This window comes from Chiloscyllium punctatum, chromosome 20, assembly GCF_047496795.1.
Source record: "Chiloscyllium punctatum isolate Juve2018m chromosome 20, sChiPun1.3, whole genome shotgun sequence".
NCBI lineage: Eukaryota > Metazoa > Chordata > Chondrichthyes > Orectolobiformes > Hemiscylliidae > Chiloscyllium > Chiloscyllium punctatum.
Window position 1 is genome coordinate 16,671,380 of NC_092758.1, and position 19,160 is coordinate 16,690,539.

A 19,160-nucleotide genomic window follows, 5' to 3' on the forward strand; every position below is an offset into this window, starting at 1 on the left:
AAAATTTATCTCAGGTCTTCATTATTATTTTCGTGATTTAGTAATTTACAATGTTTTCTAAAGCGGTCGGGTGTTTTCCTTTCTCTCTAAAATAATAATCAAGTTTTGTTTTTACTAAACTAATTGGCGAATAACACTAATTACCGCAGTAGTATCGTTTGCAACAGATTCCTGTTCTGTGATGTACACATCCACAAGAGCATGTGGCTAATAATTCAGGAACAGGGATCCAAATCCATCTTGTTGCCGTGAGTCCCTGTAGAGTCAATGGTTTAGATCCAAAAACAGAAGTTACTGGAAAAGCTCAACAGGTCCGACATCTGTGAAGAGAAATAAGAGTTAACGTTTCGAGTCTGAGACCCTTCCTCAGAACTTGAGTGACTTAGATTGTCGTGACAGATAGGATTAGGTATCAGTTTATTGAAAATTAATACATTGAACCACTTCTAAGCAGTTATTTTATTAGTATAGTACGATGCTTAATGGTATATTCTATTCCCAGCATGCACTGCGATTTTGACAGTACCCTATTCATGTTTCGGGTGTCCCAGCCTGTTCAATATGAATCCGCTGGATAAATAGCACATGACATCGGGAGCAGAAACAGAAATTGTTGATAAGTTTCAGTTCTGCATCGACAGTGATGGTTCCTGCAAATTCATTTCACAAGGGGAGAGAGGAGGCATGTCTCGGCTTTTCCTCGATGAATAATTTACTGGAGTTGTGTGGGTGAGTCTTTCTAACCTCTGTCTCACTCCTAAAAATGTAAGTGGACTGTCGTTCGTTGCGAATGTAAGGCTGCACCCCTCAATCTTTATTTTACTCATATTTGGGGCATGGCCGTCGTTGGCACTGATTTTGCATCCCTACTTGTGCAACTCTGTGTTCCAGGCTTCAGACTCCTGGAGTTCGATGTCATCTTGAATAAAAGTTTAGAAAGTACTTAAATCACGTTTAAATCAATTCTTTATAAAAAATGATGAGGCTCTCAGTACTGTCAAAATCAGCAAGTTTCTGTTGTGAAACCACAGAAAAGATGAACTTCCTCTTCCTTTTCAGCTCAAAGTTCAGTCATCACTGAGTTGGGCTAATTCTACCTGAAATACAAAAGTTGTCTAAAAGTGGAGCACAATGCAGAGAAACTACAGCTTTCTAATAGAAAGGCTGTTAAACCTCAAAGTCAATGTTTGGACATTCCAGCTTCTCTACAAATTAAGGCTGAGTAGGGCTCCTACTCTCCTCTGGCCTCTATCCCAAATCCTAGGGACAAGATCATTCGCAGGGTTGAAAGCTTCAATCACAACCTTAATGTTAAACTCCAATGTCCCTGATCCACTCCAAAACTTAGGATATGATCGATCCAGGCAGAAGAAGGCGGGAGAGGGAAAATCAGGAACAATATAACCAGTTTTTGAAGTAAATAAATCTGAAAGGCACAGATCTATAAAACAATCCTTGAAGCAAAAGTTTGGCTTTAATGGTAAACTGCGATGTCCCTTGTCCATTTTAATTGTCTTTAATTTTATGAGCTTTAATTTTTCCCTACAAGCTCTTTTGGAGAAGCTGCTCAATTGATTTCTGGGAGTGTCCAAAAATGTTCCCAAAGGAATATATATTTTTCTGTGCAATTTGCTGTAAGTTGAACCAATCTAACAACTGACCAAATTTTATATAAAATGTGAAGTGATTTTCAAAATAAATCCAGCCTGGTGGATGTTGCCATTAACTTCTCAGAGCTTAGAGCAGGTGGTGGTATCACTGACTGAGCAACCCTGAGACACAGGCTAATATTTTGTGTTGATATAAGCTCAAATCTCGACCAACAATTGATAGAATTTCCATTCAAGTACTGAGGTTGTGAAATTGAACCTAGCCTCAACAATGATAATCATGACAGGAAGTTTCCTGGACTGCCTGAAGCTTTTATAAGGATGGGGTGGGGGCACATGCAGCATTTCTGCTTCCCAATTAAATTTTTGACAATTTAAGTGCTGTGAACTTTTTGAACAGGTCAGGTTTCCTGTCCATAATAAGCAGGAACCAGTTTTTCATTCATTAACATATTATGAATACTGATTAATTCCTCAGTCCACTGGAATTAGATTTGTGAATGCTATTTTGTTACCTACAAATCTTTTTAAAAAATGTACTGCCACATTCTTCTGCATAAGCAAGGGTTCCTTCTGGCAGAGTACACTGCTCCATCCAAACTCCAGTGGGTAAAGCATTAATCCATTGTATGGCACCTTCAGAAATTTGCAGCAAGCTATTAGGAAGACAGACGGTATGTTGGCCTTTAGTGCAAGAGGATTTCAGTACAAGAGCAAAGTTGCCTTAGTGCAACTGTTCACACCTCTAAGTGCAGATTGGATATACTTAGCTAAGAAGGGATATAGTTGGTACAGAAGGACTGCAGTAAACATTCACCAGACATTTTCCTCGGACAACTTGTTTGTCGTTTGAGCAGAAATTAGATCAACTCTGTATTCACTGGAGTGCAGGAAAATGAGAAACAATCACATTAAAAGGTATAAACTTCTGAAAGGGCTGAACAGATTGGACATCAGGATAATGTTTTCCCCATCCACAAAGGTTTTGAATAAGGAATCATTGTCTCAAAACGCTAGGTAGGTCAATGATGCTGAATGTCATAGGTTCCACTGAATTCCCTGTAGGGTGCTGCTTTGAGATCAGTTATTTTCCTAATGTTTGAGCAGTTCAAATTGCTTCCCGATCTCTGGTTCTGGACACTACTTATTTATGAGAATATGAATGAAGAAACAGGAGACAGGTGTTTCAGGGTAAAATAATCTCTATTTATTTAAGATACAAAAGGAAATTATAATATAAGAAATGAATAACTCAGTAAATTCTAAGTTAATACAATGAAATGCACAGGAAGACACTTGTACTTAAAAACGCACAATGCAAAAAAGATTACCATGATTAGAGATTCTTTGCTGACACACAGAAGACAAACAGTATTTATATCTAGACTTTTAACCTGAATTCAGATCCATTGGGTCCCAATGCGCTGGCACCACATGCCTTCCCCTCCCTACCAGCTATGTTAAAATTTTAGGGTCATGAGTTTGTGTTTGCCATTCAGAACATGGTTTTAAAGTGTGCCTGGCTGTTCTGGCCTGCTGTACCTGGAGCCTCAATGAAGATTTCAGACTTTTTCAGATTGTGTTGAGTTTGCTGATATGGTAACGTACATGAGACTTTTTTTGTGCTTATCTGGTGGGTAACTGATATTAAAAACTGTGAGAACTGCAGTTGCTATAATCAGAAACAAAAACAGTCATTACTCTGTTCTGAGGAAGGGTCAGTGGACCTGAAATGTTAACTTTGATTTCTCCTCACTGATGCTGCCTGACCTGTTGAGCTTTTCCAGCAACCTCTGTTTGGGTAACTAATATTCTTCATTTTTGATGCATTTTGCAAGTGGCTTTTTTCTTCAGGTTGTGAATGAGGGCTTGTGGCTTTGGTGGATTCAGATGTGGATTTGGTTTGTCTAGTTCACATGGTCATGGTTGGTCATTGAGGTTTTTGCTGTCAGAGTTCTTGGTTTCAAAATGCCTGTGTTCAGATGTTATTGTTCAAATTTCAACTCCGGTGAGTCAGTTATATTGACTGTCGGCCCCAACAACTCCATGCCAAATCTGTAATTTTCATAGTGCTCTTGATGTCCTCCACTGAGTTTAATTGCTTTCCAATGGTTAGAGTATGTGTGTAGGGGTTTTTATCAAAGTTCAATGTCAAATATCTCTGTAGGCTCCTAAGTGTCTGTGCTGTATAACCTGAGATGTAACAGCTGTCTCAGGCTAGGGTCTGTTGGTTTTGTTTGATTGTTCTTTTAAAGAAGAGGTGTAATTTGAGATTCCATCCTGAATAACAGTCCCAGACAACAATGTCCATTTTGCTGGTTGTGTTTGTATTTCCCACAGTACTCAGTCCAGCACTCCCTTTTTCTTTTTAAAAGTTTTGAAAGTCCAGGGTTCTGCCCAAAAATCCAGGGTTTTGTCCATACATTTTAATATTGGGTATTTTTGCTCAACCTTACTGTATCAATTGATATAGATGTGTAATCAGGCAAACAGTGGTTAACTGCTTGTCTTAAATAAATTAACTCCTCACTGTCCTTCTATTGGTTAAAGGTCTGAGGTTAGCCCAGGCTTGCACTCATCGCCTGTCAAATGAGACTGATGTTTCAAACTTTGATGCACTTGTCTGTGTTTCTGTTTTCATCTGACCAGGAGATAACAGCACAGCAAGACAATAAGTATCCACTAGAATGGTTATGAGATATCACTTGATGTTTCATTGCTGAGACAGTTCAAACAATTCAGTTCCAAAGAAGAGTCATATTGGATTTGATTAGTTACTGCTGTTTCTCTGCAAAGACTTTGCAAGAGTTACTCCAACACTTCCTACTTTTACTGCAAATCTCCAGCACGTGTAACATGTTTTTTCATTTAACTGATTAGGTGTTACCTCCAGACATTGTAGAAATGACATCACTTGGACAGGGAGTTTTTGTTGGGAGATGATGGATATTGTTTAATTCAAAAATAGTCTGGGTGAATAGCCATTGTATTCAGATCTTAATCAATCTCCCTAGCGCAGTAATGTGTTCCCAGATGACACAAGGCAAGACGATGGTACTTGGCTTCATTGAATTTCAGCACCCCTGTTTATTAGTTACTGCAAAAGTCGAACATCTTGTCTGCTGTCTCTCACTCTTGCAGATTTACATGATAAAATGTACGCACTTTATTAGTCAGTCACTGATCGCATGAAACTCAGCTGATTTGTGAAGTTGATTCTATGCTAATTAAAACTAAATGGAACTGGTCTTCACAGTTAAGGAATCAAGATAAGGGGTTAATATAGGGTAGAAGGAATGGGTCTGGGTGGGTTACCCCTTGGAGGGTTGGTGTGGACTTTTTGGACCAAAGGGCCTGTTTCCACATTGTAGGAATTCTAATTAATCTCCAGCATTCTTTAATTATACAAATTATACAAAAATACAAATTATCAGCATAAACAAGGCCAACTCTGAGATTTGACTGATCTCCTCAGTGACCAGTTTTTACTGACAGGTTTTTCAGTGTGCAGATTTTGCCTTCCTTTTTGAAGATGCAGCGGTTTTTACAGATGTTCTCAGGGATCAGATCATTATTTTGACCATTAATCTGGTCGCAATTAAATGTAGGAGACAGAATGTTGCCACTGTTTTCAATGATCAAGTCATTGTTTCCACCCTAAATGAATACCTTGATCACACAGTCACAGTGGAAGCTTCTTATGCAGTGACTGAGGGAGACTCCATTACCCTGACCTGCTCTGTCCGTGATGTCACTAAATCAATGAGGCTTGTTTAGATTGATAGCAATGGAATAACTGTTGTAGAGAAAACATGCAAGGAACAGGAGCAGGAAGAGGATAATATAGAGCTGATAACTCAGGAATTTGATAGAGACAGAAGTTGCTGGAAATGTATTTTGTTTTGTCAAAACAACCTCAATGTTTTAATTCCTTGATATCTGAAAGTTAACAGTGAGTGTCTCAGATTTTATTCCAAAGAAAGTTGTAGTTACTTCTTTTAAAATGATAATATCTAACTTGTCATGTTCTTTTACATGCCACGGTACTGAGGATTCATAACACAGCTCTGCAAATTAAAAACATGCTAAGGTATGAAATAAAGCTGAAAATGAATACTTGGTGTCGATTCCTCCTCTATAAGGTAACTATTAAATGTTAAATCCCCTGCCCAAATTAATATATGTTCCTTGCAATAGACTGTAACTTGGTAGACTTCCTTGCATTCCATTATGATCTGTTGTATAATGATTAAAAAATGTGACATTATTCTGGCTCTACCCATCATTTATATATTAACCATAATTAACCAAGGTATGGGTGGTAGGGCAGCTCAGTGGTTAGCACTGTTGCCTCACAGTGCCAGGGACCCGGGTTCGATTCCAGCCTCAGGCGACTGTCTCTGTGGAGTTTGCACATTCTCCCCGTGTCTGCATGAGTTCCTTCCAGGTGCTCCGGTTTCCTCCCACAATCAAAAGGTGTGCAGGTTAGGTAAATTGGCCATGCTAAATTGCCCATAGTGTAGGTTATTAGTCAGGGGTTAATATAGGGTAGAAGGAATGGGTCTGGGTGGGTTACTCCTTGGAGGGTTGGTGTGGACATTTTGGACCAAAGGGCCTGTTTCCACACTGTAGGAATTCTAATTAATCTCCAGCATTCTTTACCTGCTGCACAGGGATGTCTAATGGTTGTTCTCAAGCTGTCAACATCACAGCACACAATTCAACTAACACACTAACACACACAGACCAGTGGCTGCAGTTTGTTTTTAACCACAATTTTAGTCTATTTTTGGAAAAGTGAAATAGTCTGTAGTTTGGTACATCATCCACAAAGGATAGTTTTCTCCTGAGAGTTGTTGGCCAACCACTTCTTATCTCTGTATCCATAGGGGATCACAGGCCAGTTTGCTTCGAACTGTGACTCACCTTTTGAAGGGAAAGAAATTCTCACTCTAAAGTGTTAATTGATGATTAGTGAGAATTCGACTTAACCAGATTGATGGTTTTGAGTACAGCTCAAAATCATCCACTCATTTCCTAAACAGTGGGATTACAAATCATTGTAAACAATAACTAAAACCCAGGCATTGGAGAAGAAGTCTACATTGATATGGAGAGTAATATGATGGTAAATGGTCACTGGATTTCATGGCCGATCGTATTCAATGTTCTGTTCTATAGATTAAAATCTTGACTGTGTTCAGGCAATGGTACTTGACTCAATTGAGCAGAAATGGACCGGTAGTCCATCTGCAGAGTAAATTTTCCAATTACTTTATATATTACTTGATCTAATGCTACATTATTTTTGTTAAGATTTTGCATTCAAATTTGAAGTGAATTATGCAAGAGAAAAATATTATTGTCATTGTGAAACTTTCTGAGATAAATAATTTCAACAAAATTGCATTTATCAGAATAGTTTTAGTTTGCAAATAACTTCCACTTTCAGAGCTGTGGCTGTTTCACACTTTGATGGCACAGCACAGCTGAGACTGGGATCTCACCACATGGGGGAATTCAGCTGTGAGTTTGTTTCATCCAGTATAGCCTACCCAGCACTTTTATATAGAATACATTCAGTGTGCAGAATTTATGATTCAATTATTTCCCATACTTCCATTTTCAATCAGAGTTCTGCTTAATTTAATTCACAGCAACCAGACTGACCGAATTTGCTGCAAATTGTCAATTCCGGACACAAAATGTGACTGAAAGAACAGAAATTTGGCACTGCGGTTCCTGAAGTTTAATGCAGAATATTTTCATTTTCCACATCCTTCATTGATTCAATTTTAAATGAGATGGAGAGTAAGACTGTCATTCAGTGAGAGCAAGATCACTTTCAGTCATTTGGATCATCACCATTTCCAGTTACATGGTTATTAAACTAGCCCTTGCCGTTGGAGTTAGTTTCCACTTGAAGGGCCATGAATAGAGTTGGAATTCCTTTTCGTTTTAATGTAAGTTCTGAATTTCCAGCCAACTGTCCCTGAGAAAACTGATGTGTTTGAACAGACATTAATGAACTGAACTGAATTGTGATATGTGATTAATAAATTGTTCATTGAATACAATTTTTAAAAAATCATAATTGGTAGAGCGAAACAGATCAATTTATCAAAATTGGATGAAATATTAAGTCTTGAATATTCTTCCTGACTTAACTGTCAGAACCTTCCTTATTTCTAAGAAAGAAATCAGGAAAAACAAAGAGCCCCTTCTCTGTTTGTCAATGAATGGACAGTGATGAAACAAGGAGGTCGTTCTTTGAACAGTTTTCATTGACTCTCACAAATACTCGTCTTGGAAATTATTATGTTTAAAACAAGTCAGGAAGCAATATTTGAATAGTTAAAGCAGGAACTTTAAAAATTACAATGAACTGAAAAAAACCTTGTGATAATTTCATTTTATTTAATGTGTGCTGCAATTCTTGATGCTAATGATCTAATGTCATGAGAAAGCTTCAGTCGAGTTGAGACTCTGAAATAAATGAGTCACAAAGTAAATCACTTCTTCTGTGGCAGGTTTGGTTTTCCTGATTTACTGATGTTTGAGTTTCAGTCAGTTAAAAATAAACAACAGTTTGAGAGAGACTTGTTGAGTCTGTGTTCAAGGAAGGAGAGTTTCAAGGCTGTGTAGTATGGGTGAAATGAGAATTGTGGAAATATCTTCCAAAAAAGCATTCTTCCAATAATATCTGCCAGGTTTGTTCCTTCTAAACGCTGAAGCCAATTGGCTAAGTATCATTGCTAGCTGGCTGATCCTGGTATGGCAAGACCCCAGGCAAGGTTTCCCAGGTTACTACAGTTCCAGATGGGATAACCCAAATTGTTAAGCTCCTTGGTGAAAAGGAAGAACTGGTACCATTTGTTATTCACTCACTCCCTAAATTAATCACAACAGGTTAGCCTCACAAAGAATCCCTTCCCATGTGAATTAATTTGATCAAGGAGTATTCACATATTGACAATGAACATATGACTTTGAGATTCTTGGCTTTGAGGGTGGATTGAAATTCCTTTGTTCTGTTTAGTTTTGGCAGTGGCTATCTGTCAGACCTCCGAGCCAGCGAGAACCTTTTCACTGCCTTTACTCTGTACAGTGTAGGGGATTGGGTTTAATAGCTTGTCTCAGAATTGTCCCCTTCAAACGACATTGGTCCACTCACCAGGATGCCAGGTCACTAACACAAACAGAGCAGGCTGAAGCTCACTTTTAAGCCATGTTCCTGTGTATTAGTCAAATGGGAAAAATGTCTCACCCAAATTGCTGTCTTTTCTTTTGCCATCATGTTTATAGACTGACTTACGCACAGGTAATTATGGTTTGGTTGGTAAGCCTTTCCTTGTTTTCAAAATCTACCCCTTTGTAGCTTCTGGGACATTCCTGAATTTTTCTCTATTTATCCAGACAATGTGAAAATACTATGGCTTTAAGAGGTGCATTTTGTCCTGGTTTCTTTTCAGAGAGGGATTGAATGAGAGGTGCCATGTGAGGCCTTGCTTTTTTTTAAAGTTGGAAATGAGGATCAATGGTCGGCACAACATCGTGGGCTGAAGGGCCTGTTCTGTGTTGTACTGTTCTATGTTCTATGTTCTATAGTAGAAGCAGCCTGGCTGGGTGTGGCTGGCTCTCTTAGACCAGGTTACTAACTTTTTTTAGTTTCTTACATTTAGCTTTAGGCAAAAGATGCCAGGGTTTTGAAGAAGCCATCTTTTCCCTCTCTTGGTTATAGCTAGAAACTAGGGTTGCTCTTTGCTGCCAGCTTACCTATGAGACAAATCTATTTTTCTGAATTTGCCTTTTTGCCAACAGGTGTGTTTATAGAATATTACTATATTGGAAGCATTAATTAGTAATAGTTAACAGAATGTTAGACACATTAAGTTATTTCAAGTTCTTTTTTCTTTTGTTGTATTTCAAATACAGTCTCCAAACAAATTGTGTTTCACTTAATATTGAGTAGTCTAACCATCAAATTGCATCTGCAACACAACACATTATATCTTCCTTTGAAATTAGAAAAAGCTTGTGTCTAGTCTCCCTTCTTAAAATATTTTGTGGGGGTCTGCTCTGGTCCATAACAACAGACATGGAATTTACATTTGCAATCATTTTTTTGGCCACATGTCTGATATGACCCTTGCTTTTCATTTTAAAAAAACATTTTTTGTAATTTAAAATTCTCATTTGTGAGCCACCCTATTGGAAAATTTCTAAATTTCCTGTCAACCTTTAAGAACTTATCTCCCCAGAAACAGGAAAAATTAGCTTGAAATGATTCACAATGAATCAGTGGTACTTGAGTTAAATTCTGTTCCTTTGTGTATTCTGTACAATTCCTGTCTACAGTTTTCTCTTTTTCAATGTTTACCCTTGAAGGATTAATTTAAAGTAATTCTTTGCCTCTTGTTAGAAATCAAACAGCAGGAATCTGTCCGAGGCAAGAAGATATGAAGAAGCTGTTGGATTACAGATCCTGAACTCTGATTCTGATTTGTAATCGTGGTATGAATGATGCGGCACAGATGCTCCTGTGCTCAGTGAGATTTTTTACTCTTGTGAAACAAAATTGATCCAAACTTGAACCCTTTCATGTTAGTATTTTAGGGAACATATTTTGTGATAGTTTTCTGTTGCTGGATTCATTTATGTTGTAAAGTGTACACACCAGTTGTTCCAATCTCCGTATTTCTGATTTAACTTTCAAAGTGCTAACTTTCAAGGTGATTATATGAAATTGTGTTGAATGGTAATTGAAATGGATGTTGGTCAGAATTCCTGATCTGCATTCTGCTGTGACCATTTTATATGGTCTAGGGACTGATGGTTGTGATGTAGGATTTGTGATCTGTATCAATTTTAATATCATTGATTTCTGTAAGTTGATTAGTATATTCTACTTTACCTTCATTTCTTTTGCTTAACAAATTTGTTTCCTGGTTAATCACAAATGTGTCTGATTTTGTACTTGTGTTTCAACCTTGCTAAAACAAATGACATTGTGAGCCAGTGATACAGCCATGTATAAAACTTAGAAAAGTTGCAATATGGATTTGTAACTGTGAGTGATGTCAGCTGGACTCTCTTTGCAGGTGAGTTGAATAGAATAGTTCTGTTTTAGCATTCACCTTGAGAATTTTCAACAGAATTTTAATGCTCAATGATCAACTCAAATGAAGGCACCATGTCCTCTGAATCTTTGAGAGTCATTGACGCAAAGCGATAGTGAAATCTCAAGAAAAAGTTATCTCCATGCTCTTCTGTGAGAATCTGTTTACCATATCACCAACAGTAATGAAAAGAAGAATAAAATAATCTTTAAAATAAATCACTATGATGAAAAGCTTGGAAAATTAATTTTGCAAAATAAAGTTGAAATGACAACAGTTTTGGGGGCTGATTTTTTGAGAGATCCTCCCAAAATGGATTGTTTGCTGATTGTATTGCGAGGTGCTGATGAGAAGGAAAGGTCAAACAAGTTAAAGGAATAGAAGATGAATGGTAGGACCCTAAGAAGCATCAAGGATCAGATGGATCTTGGTATGCACGTAAAATAGATCCTTAAGTTAGAAGGACAGATGGATAAAATTATTAAGACGGCATATGGCATTCTTACTTCGGTCACTGTGGTGTAGAATTTAAGAACAGGGAGGTTGTGCTAGAACTGTATGCAAGGCTAGTTATGCCACAACTACAGTATTATAAACAGTTCTGGAAACCACATTGTAATAGGGATTTGATTGTACTGAATAGGGTTCAAAAGAGCTTTACCAGGATGTTACCTGGGCTGGCAAGTTTCAGTTATGAAGAGAAAATGGACAGAATGGAAACCAAAAGAATTGTCTTCCATAGTGAGGTTAGGTGCATTAGTCAGGGGTAAGTATAGAGTATTAGAGTAAGAAAATAAGTCTGGATGGGCTGCTCTTCAGAGGTTCAGTGTGGACTTGTTGGACTGAAGGGCCTGTTTCCACACTGTTGGGATTCTATGATTCTCTGATAAATGGGATTAGAATAGTTTATGTAGTTGTTTTGACTAGTGCAGACTCAATGGGCTGATAGTCCTTTTTCTGACCTGAAGATCTGTCTGACTCCATTGGTTCAGAATGGAATGAGTGAGTATTTCATGTTGGCATTGAATCACTGCTGCCCCCTCTGTCCTATCACAGACCTTCCCCTTTGTTTTCACACTGTCAGTGCATGCCTGACCTGCTTTTCAGGAGAATTCTCAAGGTCAGTAACTAAATTATTTGGATCCAGTTTATAATTAATTTTAAGAAACACAGTTTAAAAATTTCATGGCTGTTTGTTTGAGGTGTGTTGTGAAGTGTATGCATATGTTGTTGGAATGATATATCCTGTGCATACATGTATAATGGGCATTGTGTATATATATCTTGTGTGTGGTGTCATGTGTGCATGTGTATGTGGTCTGTCTTTATATATTGTGTATGTACCATAGTTATACAGCACAAAAACAGACCCTTCGGTCCAACCAGTCCATGCTGAACATAATCCAAAATTAAACTAGTCCCACCTGCATGCTCTTGGCTCATACTATGTTAAATATGAATTTATAACTATAAAGTAATACATGTTGGGATTTTGCATAACTGTAAGGTTTGGGTTGTGTGCTTGAACCAGCCTTGCGTGACTGTGGCCTGTCAGGAGACAAAAGATGAAGAAAGATGGCCACGGCACAACACGATAGTCTGCAGCAAGCCAGAAGACAATTGTGGGAGAGTCTGGTTTAGGGGTGATAATCTAGGCTTAGTGTAACTGGTTATGATAATGTAACAGGGATAGGGCATGGCTTTTAGAACAACATTAATATAAACATTAGAGTACTTTCAGGGTTGTCTGCTCTGATGGCTGCAGCATTTGTTTGCAAATAAAGGTTTATCTTGAGGAATTCTCTGCATCTCCTGGTCTTTCCAAACAGGTGCGATCAACCACAATGGAATTGGTGCTGCAAGCAGGGTCGGAAAGTGACATACACAAAGGATGCAGCCCATGGGTGCATCCTGGTCCATTGCGGACCCTCTCAAGCCTGACAGAATAAGGGCTGGCCACCCACAAAACAAGATAAGCATTTTGCTGATAATTCAGATTAAATTCTGTTGAGTGAGGGAGATCTTTAGGGACACAGAAGTGCAGAATAGCTGCTGAAAGGTCTCTCCGATCCAAAGAGCCAAAGACTCTGGTAATAAGTTAAAATTTGAGGAGAACTAAGAGGATCGGTTAAGAATACTGTGCGGTGGGGTAAGTAGGAATAGAAAGTAGAAATTGTCTGTCTGATATGAAATTCCACATGGTGTTAGTAAGTTCCTGTGGATACTGCCTTGCTGCCATGTGGGTCTGCAGGGGCAGGTCGGCCTGAGAGAGAGAGAGAGAGAGAGAGAGAGAGAGAGGAACTCCTGACTCAGTGTTGATTTCCTAGCTGCTTGCAGAAAAGTTTGTGTGTGTGCATGTGAGCAAGAGCGAGAGTGTAACTCTGATTCAGTGCTGATTTCCCAGCTGCTTGCAGTATGGTCTGTGTATGTGTACAAGAGAGAGAGAGACACTCTGAGTTTAACACTTTGTGATCTGGTTTGAATGCACATTTGCCTGTTGGTGATTGAATGTTTGTATCTTGTTCTTTGGAGCTCAAGATCCAGGAGTGTTTTGATTTTTAATTTGCTCTTTGGGAATTTAAGATAATTTTCTTTTAAGGTTTTGTAAAGAACCATCAGTTATTAGTAAGTTCTGCAGATACTGCCCTAGAACAGTAAGGGTCTGCATAGGCAGAACGAACGAGGATATATTGTCTCTATTAATTAGTTGAAACTAAAGAAGTTTTAGGGACTGACAGATCGATAAGGGATGATTACAAACTGTAGAATTAAGGAATACTCATAATAATTGATGAGGCGCTATTGGACTTGTAAGGCAAAGAGGAGTGAACTCTGAGAACAGAGGCAATAGATTAGCTGGACTGAAATATATGCCAAGATGAATAAAGGAACTGCGGTTGAAATATTGGGTTAGAAAAAAATTACATCATGAGGATCTCAGAGAAATGGGGGAAAATGAACTAAGAACTTATTAACTAAGTGGCCAAAATCAGGTACCTTTAAATATAAATATGTGTGATGAAGTGGAAGGATTAATTAAAAATCACAAACCAAAAGATGATTCTAATAAAAGGAATGGAAAAGGGAACAGGAGATAGAAAATTTAAAACTTTTCAGACAAGAGGGAGAGAAATTGATAAGAGCATACCAGGTACCTGTAATTGCCAGGCAAGCCGCCAAAGAGCAACAAAAGCAGTCTGAGAATACTGACGGTCAGGACCACGAGTCTCTTTTGTTTCCTGACCTGCAGGAGCTAGATGAACTGACACCTTACTGGAACACAGAAAACAGAAAGCAATGTCCTTTGATTTAAGGGAATAGTGAAAATAGGAGGAGAGATTGACTGATTGGGTTGAGGATGAGAATGATAACGCTAAAATGAGCCAGAGAAGGAGGAAATGAAGGGGTTAATCAAAGGAAAGGCAGCATGAGAGAGAATTGTTACGGGAAGCAGTGGAAAAAACTAAAACACAGGGAGAATTTGGGTTGGAACTCGGATTACTGCAGTCATTATGTGAATAGATACATTACAAGGAGTTTCTAAATTATAAACAGAGTATTGATAGGGGTCAGGGGGAACATGACCCTTTGAAGGGGCAAAAGGTTTTAGAACAGTGTGATGAGAGGAGTGTCTGAAGGGGGCCAGCACAGGATGGATGGGATGAGTTGGAGATAGGGTCAGGATCTGAAAGGGGACTCCCTAGATGAGGATGATAGCAGGGAGAAAGAGACCCCACATTCAAAACGAATGATGCCTTTGCTAGTAAATGGGGCAGGGGGTGGGGGAGAACAGTCACAATATGTTCCCTGGGGAACCCCGGATCTGGAGGGGCTGAGAAATGCATTGCGCAGTATATACGAGGGTGGAGGGAAGTGGATTAGAACCTTTAAAAAGAAAACACAGGACGATTGTTGGCTATGGGAAATTTGAAAGGCATTGCTATTATTGATGACAGGGCTCCTGAAGTTAGGTCGTGACTAATGCAGAGGCACGAACAACTTGTTTTGAAAATATTGTTAAAATTGCAGTTGGAATGGCTGAGAGGTATTTAGATTTTGCACACTTGGTTAAGCAGCTATGTATCACAGCCAAGATTTGAGGCTAAGCTCCCTAACTTTGACTGTTCTGAAATGTGAATGCCTCGTTACCCTTCCAAGCAAGGATTAAACAAAAGCTATAAACTGATATAGGAAGAAAGTTGGAAAATGTTCGTGTGTGTGTGTTTGTGTGTGTGTGAGAGAGAGACTGAAATTTTGCAATAAAAAAAGGTAACATTAATGGAATATTAACCCACCCATTCTTCTTACAGGCCATGACTGCTCTACTGTCAATTTATAACTCATCATATTTTATGTTTACATGACAGCCAATTTTATTTAAATTCAAATCCATTTAATATGGAGGAAGACAACATTACAATTTGACACCAGTATAAACCTGCTCTCAAATTCCCCAAAATTTCATGCTACTGGCAAAGATGAATTTCACGCCTTTTACCTCATTGGACTAATCAAAGATTTGACTAAAGGCGGTAAAAGCAGTAGCACTGCAAATCCTGGCCTCAGCAGGTATCTGCTCAATTTTTTAAAAATAATAATCTAAATCTAACATTGAGGAAAATCACCTCAGACTTTAACATTTGCCCATTGAGTGGAGGGATTGCATGAACTTTATAGAATTTAATTTTTAAAAAATTAGAACTGCAAGTGCAAAGATAGAAAATTTCCCAAGCGAACAATATTATTTTCAGAAAATTATACTGGCAGAATGAATTTCTTTTATTTTGTTTTGGATTCTTTTGTTTCCACTTAACACTGCTGCATCTCATTGGTGATTATAGAGTGCCAGTTTTAGTTTGTTTTTACTATATCAATTTCCCTCCCTTACTGAGAACTGCAGTTTTGGTTGAACATTATGTTGTGAAAATCATGTAACAAAACTTAATATCGTATTGGTAATATGTATCTTTGGATATGGCCATTATTTGTACATTAGGAATATTTTGTTACCATGTGAATAGATAAGACCTTTTAATCCAGCTGCAGTCATTTCACAGCCCTTAACATTGTAAATGAGCAATGACTGGTCAGAACCACATAATGTACCTAATCTGGGATTTAAATTAAGAGACTAGAACCAGGTAATTACAATGGCTTTCAGAGTTGGAAACTGTGTACATTTTAAAATTTATAATCGATATTTGAATAAATGAATTTCCACTTTATATTGATGACTTTTAAAATGTCTTAGTCACTTGTTTAGTTTCCACTTCTGAATTACAAATAATGATTATATTAGTTTTTTTTAATAACTAATTGTATTAGCCCTGAATCACAAAATCAGTATTAATTGGCAGATTGATTGGTTTTATACCTTAACACATTGTCAGTGATCTTTATCTGTGTCATTGCCTCATGGTTACTTTGAATCATGGATGCATTGATTAATTATTAATTAAAGAATGGAAGGACAAAGCTGAAAGCTTACTGGCCAGTTGAAGGAATTATGCATGTGATAGGGGGATAGAAGTATGTACAGCAAATAGAACACCCAAAAGCTGGGAAAAGTTAAAAGCTGACTGAATGAGTAGATGAAGAACAAAAGGAACAGGAGAAACCATGTAAGGCCACTAAGACTGGGTAATATAAAAAGGGTTAAAGCAACAATGCTGTAAAAAAGAACTTGCATTTAACTTGGAATCCCGAGCCTATATCAGGCATATCAAACCTATTTGAGGATGGGGATGATGCTGATAGGGATGAGGGATGTAGATTTTATTCCAGGATGCCCATTGAGCCCCGAACATCTCCTGATTGTCCCCAGCACAACCCATTATTACAAACCTTCTCTTATTTTGAAAATGAAGCATCCAGTCTTCATAGCTGATCTTGTAGGGATGAGCGGCCTAAGCCATCGTCAACCAGGAATCAGAGTAATGTTAATGAAGCATGCCCCCGACCGCAAGAAGAAACCGGCCCAATTTGCTCAATATGTCCAAAGAATGTAAACGCAGCAAAATTCTGGGATAGCCTGAATGCGAATGGCTTGTGTTTTAAGACTGAAACAAGTGGCCATCTTTCTAACTGATTTGGTCTCTAGCCGACAATTGAAAAATAATCGAAAAACTGACTCACCTTTGTTTAACCCTATGCTTTTGCTATGTTTTCCTTCTGGTGTCGCTGACATGATCCGGACAAACAATATGAACTAGTCCAGGATTTTTCAATTGCAAATGAGGTGAGCGGTGGTTTTCTATTGGGGTTGCCAGAACCAGACTGAACCACGATGCAAGTTACAGGTAAAGCCAAATGTGTCCAGCACCCTCTCAATCCCAAATGCTGTGTGCCAGCCCTGTGAGGGTTGATTGGGACCAGAATACCCACTGGGAGCGGAACCTATCTCAAATACCTGCTCAGTGACCATTGCTGAGCAACCCTTTCCCAAAGGGACCCGTGAAGTGGGAGAGGCAGACCACAGTGCTACACCTTTGAGACTGGGAATAAGACAGCAGATTGCATCCTGTCACAATGTAAGGTATACACTCAGAATAATGTTGGAAAGGGAATATTGGTCCCTATAGGTCACATACCAGTGCCCAAAGGACCGTTTAAATATTTGGTGATTGACTATGTGGACATGATAAAGATGGTGAGAGGGAAAAGATATATGTTGATGGTGATTGTTAGATTCAGTAGATGGGTGAAAGCAACACCCTCTGAAGACTCAGGTGCTGGAATGGTTGTGAAATGGTTAACAAATGAACAGAGGTCAATGTTATAGGCAATGCCCCAATACGATTATATCTTGCAGAAGAAAGTGCTGCCTCCTAAACAACCAATGTTACCTCAACTGTACGAGCAACATGCCCTATTGCCCATATTGGTGTTTGTTGTACCAGGCATCTCCCTAATATGATCGAAGTGAACTCATCTGAAAATGTAATTGCAATACTTCTTGGTCTACCTTCAAAGACAACCACACGTTACCAATACAGGCCCTTGTCCTCCATCACCATTTGGGCTTTGAGTGTTTTACGCAGTGTGGTGACATCCTAGTTCGCCACTTGGTGGGAAAGTGCACCTGGACATGGAATGTCACACCCAGCACAGTGCCTGTTTGCAGGTGCACCACCCCGGATTGTAAATTAGATGCCCAGCTTATCCTGCTGGCAGGTACCTGGTGGTTATGTGGCATGAAAGGGGGATTGAGGCCAACACATCCCCTGGTGTGGAGAGACACCTGCACCTGAGCGATGCTACTACAGGAAATTGTTATATCCCTGAAAGCTCAGTTTGACACACCACTTCAGCGGATACTGCATGTCATAGGAGAGATTATGTCCCTGACTCTGCGATCGCATTGACAGTACAGAGCAGCCAAGGGGCATCCCTAATGAATTCAAGGCCAGAAACGAGATTGCTGTGGGCTGGGAAGCACTTATCCCTACCATTGGTGTTAGCAAAAATGTTGAATGGATTAATATATTTACTAAAACCAACAGAGGTTTGTCAATTACACAGATGATACCGTCTCAGCCTTAGGTAAGCATTTGTATGCACCCAGCAAAATCGCATGGCAAAATAGGCTGGCCTTGGACTGGCTGTTGGCTGAGAAAGGTGATGTTTGTGTAATGTCTGGGGAATGTTGCTGTACCTTCATACCTAATAACACTAGTCCAGAGGGGTCATTTACTAACGCAATGGCTAAGCTGAGAAATCTGAGAAGAGAGCTGAAGGAAAATGCGGAGTCTGATCATCAGTTCTTTCACTGGTTAGACAGCATCTTGGGAGGTTGGGGGGGTTTAGTTTGCCAGGATTTGAATCGTCACTGCTATTGTGTTGCTTGTGCTTGCCTTTGTGCTATGCTGTGCTTGACCTCTCGTTGTCTTTTTTCAGTGCGCATTGCTGCAAAGCAACTCCTCGACATGTCGGTCTGTTCTGAGTCACCTCCCATTGCAGAAAAGGTTCCAACGCTCTATTATTATGACCCACTGTCCACTGAAGTGCAGATGGCATACGGGGATGCGACTTTTCAAATTTTATTTTTGTTTCTTTTTTTTCTTTAACTTAGTCTGTTGGGTTTTTTTGGGTCGTTTTTCCCATTCTAGACAATGGGGGATGGGATTTTGGCTCGGATGCTCCTGGGATGGAGGAAGAACTCTTTGAAAACTGAACTTCTATTCTTTTTCTGCTCATTTTCTGGCCTGCAGATACATGAATTGGGTTCTAAAGGTCTAGCCTCACTGTGTTCTTTCTTTGTGTGAGATCAATAGGTCTCAAAGGGGGAATATAGTGTAAATATGAGTATATAATACAAGATAATACATGTTGGGATTTTGCGTAAGTATAAGATCTGGGTTGCGTGCTCGAGTCAGCCTTGTGAAATTGCACCTGTCAGGTGACAAAAGGTGAAGGAAGATGACCATGGCAC

General features: G+C 39.0%; 1 protein-coding gene across 1 annotated transcript in view; it reads left to right on the forward strand.

Annotated features, from left to right (window-relative positions):
* Positions 1 to 672: 672 nt before the first annotated feature.
* The window catches only part of LOC140492310 (uncharacterized), a 54,186-nt gene continuing 35,698 nt past the window's right edge, over positions 673 to 19,160 (forward strand). Inside the window, exon 1 of the mRNA XM_072591259.1 lies at positions 673 to 729. The gene's annotated coding sequence lies outside the window, so the exon portion shown is untranslated. The remainder of the gene's footprint in view (positions 730 to 19,160) is intronic.